Source organism: Panthera leo, chromosome D1 (genome assembly GCF_018350215.1).
Source record: "Panthera leo isolate Ple1 chromosome D1, P.leo_Ple1_pat1.1, whole genome shotgun sequence".
Taxonomy (NCBI): domain Eukaryota; kingdom Metazoa; phylum Chordata; class Mammalia; order Carnivora; family Felidae; genus Panthera; species Panthera leo.
Window position 1 is genome coordinate 82,864,979 of NC_056688.1, and position 6,000 is coordinate 82,870,978.

Here is a 6,000-nt window from a genome sequence, read left to right on the forward strand (position 1 = left end):
AAGTGCATACCAGTTAAGTGTTAGAGCTGGGTCTCCAACCTAGGCTCTCATTCAACTTCAATATTCTTGCTGCTACAGTACAGAACCTTGGGATTGGGAAGAGTCACTCAGAGAAAATCAAAGCTATGGTTGGTACTGGAAGAGTTCTATATTTTTGGAGTTGATGTGGATTTATCTACAACAAAAGGAAAATACCACTCCTTTCTAAACATCTAGGGAACTGTAACAGCCAGAGTTCTTAGTTTTAGAGAACAAAATATGCTCTGGATAGTTTAGGCCGAAGGAGGTTTATTACAGAGCATAAGGTAGTTTACAGAATGTAGCAGTGGCTAGAGAACTGAGTAGTTCTGCTACTAAAATTTGTGGGATTTGGGGCAAGAGTACGAGTAGATACTCACATAACATGTCTAAGTACTCAAAAGTTAAACATCAGCTTCAGATTGTTAATAACATAATGTGCTATGTTTTCTGATTGAGAAATTTACTTCCTAAATGAGCTGGAAGGTCAAGATAGACTTTAAAATTCTCAGACTCATTTGGGTTCCTCACCAAAGCATAATGGCATGAGGAAAGCATAACCCCAGTCCCCAGCCCAGGTTTTCCACCTTCTCGTTTTGTCTCTGGCTCCATTCTTGTGCTGTGAGGGACTCTCATCGCATATGGGTGGACACTGCACCCACCGTGTCCAGGCTGTATCTATACCCCTGGAAGAAAGTTGCCCTGTAGCCACTCTCAGACCTAAAGGTGTCCATACTGATTGTGTGGCTCACTCTCAGGAGAAAACAGCCCCAGGAAGCAGGCCCACAGATACCCTGGAAACAAGTTCAGGGCCAGTTAGGTAAGGAATCTGAGTCTATGATTCCCAAGGCACACTCTGGGACTAGGGCTCCAATTAAGTGTGTCCAATTGACCCCACATATTCCTTACTCAGTATTTAGGGGATGGCCAGAGGAGAGCTAGATAAGAGCCTCTAAAGTGTTGGACCCAAACAAGAGACTCTGTCACCTGGACAAAGGACAGAAACAAGTGTAGGTCCTGCTTGTTCAGGTACAATGCAGCCTCATGAATTGCCAAGCCACACCAAGGGACTTGTTTAGAGAAACCTGACTGCCACAGACACTGGCTGCTTTGTACCTTTGACGCCAGGTACTAACGTATAGAGCCTGCCTCACAGCTGCCTCAGGAGAATCAAACACTTCCGCGGTTATGCTGGCCAGAAGGTCCGGTCTCTTGTGTAAGGCTATAATCTCACAATGTTGATTTTTGCATTTCAGGTTTTGTGCAGGTATATCTGCTTAGTGGAACCTAATCAGTGTGGAAACTTAGCTTCAAATGTAGCTTGGTCTTCACAGTTTCTATTACTCTGGAAAATACCATAGAAGTAGATTGAAATGTGTGACCACATGAGACCAAACCTCTTTGCAATATCTTTGGAAAAGCCCATTTATTGAGATAGAAATAGAAACGGCTTAGATACATATTGCCTTTTTTATGGTAAAACCACCATTATGGATTTAGTTGTAATGGCTTTCTGGAGTACTCTGCTATAAAGGATTCTGAGGCCTTCTCTGGACTCAGTGAGAAAAAGTACTTCTTTTAATTTTTGATATCTGCCATCGTTGTGGGAGAGGCTGGGGTAATACCTATGCCATTTTTGGAGGCGGGACTATGTCTTAGATATATGCAAGTAGGTACCGGGTAGGGTTTGTTAAATGAATAAATAAACTGTAAATGAGTGAATTATAGCTGGGACCATAGGCAGGAATTAAAGTGATTCTGAGTTTTTTCCACTTTCTAACCCTAATCTATTTAATTTTATGTTACCACAGTGACTTAAAGAAGAAAAGAGATATAATGCAGGGGAATCAAAGAAAGTGACATTTGTAGAAGTTAAGGAGGCAGAAGAGATTCTCTTGACCTTCTTCCCATTCTCTTCAATGTTAGTTAAGATAATACTACCTGCTGTAACAAACAAACCCCCAAATTTCAGGGGTTTAGCATGAAAGAAAACATGTGTTCTTTTTCCCCTAGTAATCTGATGGGGGTGCTTCCTGCCAGTGGGGAAAGATGTCTCAGACTGATGAAACTACAATGTCTCCCAGTCATCCACATGCAAAAAGCGTATAGGAAAAGGGAGTGGGAGAAAAGGATATGTAATTGCTCTTTAACCACTTTACTTGGAGAAGTGACACACATCACTTCTCATATTGCCTTGATGAGCACTAGTCATTTGGCCCCATCTGGATGCAAGGGTGAGGCTGGGACGTACAGTGTCTGTCTGGGCAGCTGCTTCCCAGGCACAGCTCTAGATCAGTTCTCCTCAAAATGTGCTCCAGGGACCTGAACATCAGAATCACTGGGTAATTTGTTACAAATGCACATTCTTGGGCCTCACCCAGGATGATAGATTAGGACAAATGGAGGTGGGCCCCAGAAAGCTGCAGTTTAATAAGCCCTCCACAGGATTTCTGTGTATGTTCTTTTGAAAAGTCCTGATCTCTGGTGGACAGCATGTCATTTCTGCCCTAGTGTCTAATGACTGCCTTCCGGCACACCCATATTTGAAGCCCCTGCCCCCTGAAGGAGTACCTCCTACTCCCTTAAAAGTCAAGCTTCCTTATGTGACTTATTTGGGCCAAGAGAATGTGAGAGAAATGATCATGACCACTTCCAAGTGGACATTTTAAGAGCCAGTGTATGCTTTGCTACTCTGTCTTTCCTTCTGTCACTGTGAACTGCAATGAGCAGATAATAGCTGCTCTGTTAGCCTAGATCCTGGAGGGAGGTGAGCAGACAACACAGAGCAGAGTCCCAGCTGACTGGCAATGAAGATGCAGCATGAGAAAGAAAGAGACCTTTGTTGTTTAAAGCTTTGAAATTTCGGGGGTGTTCACCGCTGTGGCATTGTCCTCACTGACATACCTCCTTTCCTCCAACCTGTAACTGACTATTACTTTTTATGAATGGCTTTGCAAAGCTTATCTCCAAAGGGTTATTTCCTCCTTGGCACGATGTGAAAGAATTTTGGCATGCTACCCACAAGTGTTTCCTGGGGTTTGTACACCTATCCTTTGCCTTCTTTTTTTTGTCCTTTTCATTCTTACTTCAAGTATTGACAGTATCTAGAAACCTTAACCATTTGCACAGTAGAATTATCTCTGGTTTGTTCTGGTATTGGTGACCTGATTTTTCCTTTTTAACATTTGTGAAAAGAAGCATGCAAAATATCACTTACGTAGATTCTTGCTCCATCTTCTAGGTCCCAGTCAATCTATTATCTTTCTCTTCTAGGTTCAAGAATTCAGTTCTATTGGGTGACAATAATTTGATTTCTTGAGAATCCAGCACAAGGGATTCAAAGAGAAATCAAATCACAAGAAACTCAGACCGTTAGATTAGAAGGATATCTTCTTAAGTGGACTGCTAAAATTGGATTTAAACTTGATCAGCACATACAATAACATACATTACTTACGATTGGCAGCTGGCAGCAGGACAGATAAGTCTGGAATCATCTGTGTAGGGCTGGGGTGGCTAGCAGTGTATGATTTTATTTTGGGGAGGGTAGCAGTAACTTTATATGCCTAATTTTGCTAAGCTTGGGGGTAGTACTAGCATAAACATATTGTGTTTCCTGAGCATGGCTTCCTGGCCAGTGAGGGGTAAGAAGGGCAGGTGGCTTGGGATTAAAATTGAGAGGTAACTAATGTACAGTAAAATGTCAGCTATCTATCCAGAACTACGGAAATGAGTTGTTCTGGTTACAACGCTCATGTGTATAAAAATAGGTTCATTTAAATTATTTTTGGTGAACGTCTTTGAAAATATATGTATACTTCCCTTCTTTATTAAATAGAACATTCTAATTTGATCTTGTCCTGATGACTCAATCATAAATTATTCTAAAGGGCTGTAACAGAGCCCGTTGAGTTCAGGGCTCTGTGTTTGAACCTGTGGGGGTTCCAGTTTAGAGTTCTGGTATCAATTTTTCAGACTTTTCCTGTCTTCATCAACTCTCAGGCTGCCAGCTGTCACTTTCTGATGCTGCCAGTGTGTATCTCCCTGTGACCTGCCTCCAGGATACCTTGAACTGGGAAACTAAACAATCATGCTCATTAAAGTTGAGCCTAAAATATGAGCAGATCAACTCTAAATGTGAGCCCCAGGAACATCCCGATGTGAATAAAGTGCATGAGTTTTATTATATCACTTTGCTTTATCAGTGACCCACTTTTCTTTTTTCTTTTATTTTCTTGATTTCTTGTTTTCTGTCTCTGTCTCTCTCTCTCTCTTTTCTTCCTCCCTCCCTCCTTTCCTCTCTTCCCTCCTTCCTCCTTCCCTCCTTCCCTCCCTCCCTCCCTCCCTTCCCCTTCCCTCCTTCTTTCTTTCCTTCCCTCCTTCCTCTATCTCTTTCTGTCTCAGGAAAGTAAGATTGTTTCATTACCAAGTTTCATGCAAGTGAAGTATTTCTTTTCATCAGGTCTATTCTGAACAAGAATGGTAGAATATTGAGTAGAGGTGGGATGTCATAGCAATATGGGGCTAATGAAACACCTAGTCATAATACTTTGCATTTTTAAAGCTTTTTATACTGCTCAGAATGTTCCTCCCTACTGGCTTTTGCATCTGTCATTTTGATATAATGCTAATATTACATCATTTTTATAGTCATAATGGCTATAAAGTTGTCTTAAACTAACCTTGCTAATAAGTTAAAAAAAAAAAGACTTAATCTTACAGAGAAGAATTAAAAATGTCTAACCTATCACTTGTTACCCAAGGTGGGTAATTACTATAGGCCCCTCTCTCCTCTTTGGTTCTCTGCATGGAGGATAAGATAGGGTAAAAGTGTAGAGAAGGTTTGTACATATGACAAAGAAGGTGATAGAAACACAAAGAACAGCATAAATTCAATACAACACTTAGAATTTCCTGCACCTAATTCCTTCTGAAAAGCATTAGCAAAGGCTCTTCAAAGCCGTGTCTTTCTTGTCAGTTAGAGAACTTTGTATTCTATGAGCACCTGGATTGTTAAAATGTGTGTGATAATAAAGGAAATGACCCCTGCCACCCTGTACCTCAAATGGGCTTGTTTAATGCTTGGAGAAAACCATTCGGCCACACACAGAAAAGATGTGCCCTTTCAGTTCTACCACTGACAGATGTGGAAGGTATGATTTATCACATAAGGCCAAGACCTTTTGTGTGAGTGGAATTGCACCAAACATTCCAGACCTTTTTTGTGCCCCCTTTTCTCTGCATCAAGCCATGACCTGTGGCTTGATGCAGGGATGTGGGGAGAACAGAAAACATATGTTTACAGTTACTGAAGTAGTGGTGGAGGGTTGTAGATGACTTGTCAGACCTATAAAAGCTGGGCATGAAGTCTCAGAAACCAAAGGCTGCCTGGCTGGGATGGGAACATGAGGGGCCATGCAAAGCATGAAAGGAAACCACCATTAAATGAAAACCAGTCCTTGTTCCCATATGATAGCATTCCTGCTGGTAGACTTGGTCTCTGGGGCTGTCTTCTGGGCTCTAGGCCCTCATAGAAGACTGAGGGGCAGGTGGGTTTTCAGAGCAAGTAAACCAACTATGGCCTATTTCATGGAGGAGGAAGAACAAGAATTGATTTTCCATCCATCCATCCATCCATCCATCCATCCATCCATTCATCCATTCTTTCCACACAGAAGCCAGAATAATTTCCCAAAATGTACATCTGGTCATGTTACTCGACTTTAAAATTTTCCCGGCTTTTCCATCAGAGTGGTCTAGATTGCTGCATGTGACCTCCCTGGTTCTGCACAATGGGTCTCTATGCACTTCTCTGGTGACATCTCTTATCCTTTCCTCTCACCTCCCTATCTATTCTACACTCCTGTTGCATAAGTTTCTTCCAGTAATTTGAAAGAAATCATGCTTTTTCTTGCTCCTGGGACTTGAGCAAGTTGTTCGTTTTATTTCTTGTCCCTCCTTTGTTTTCATGACCACTGTCTT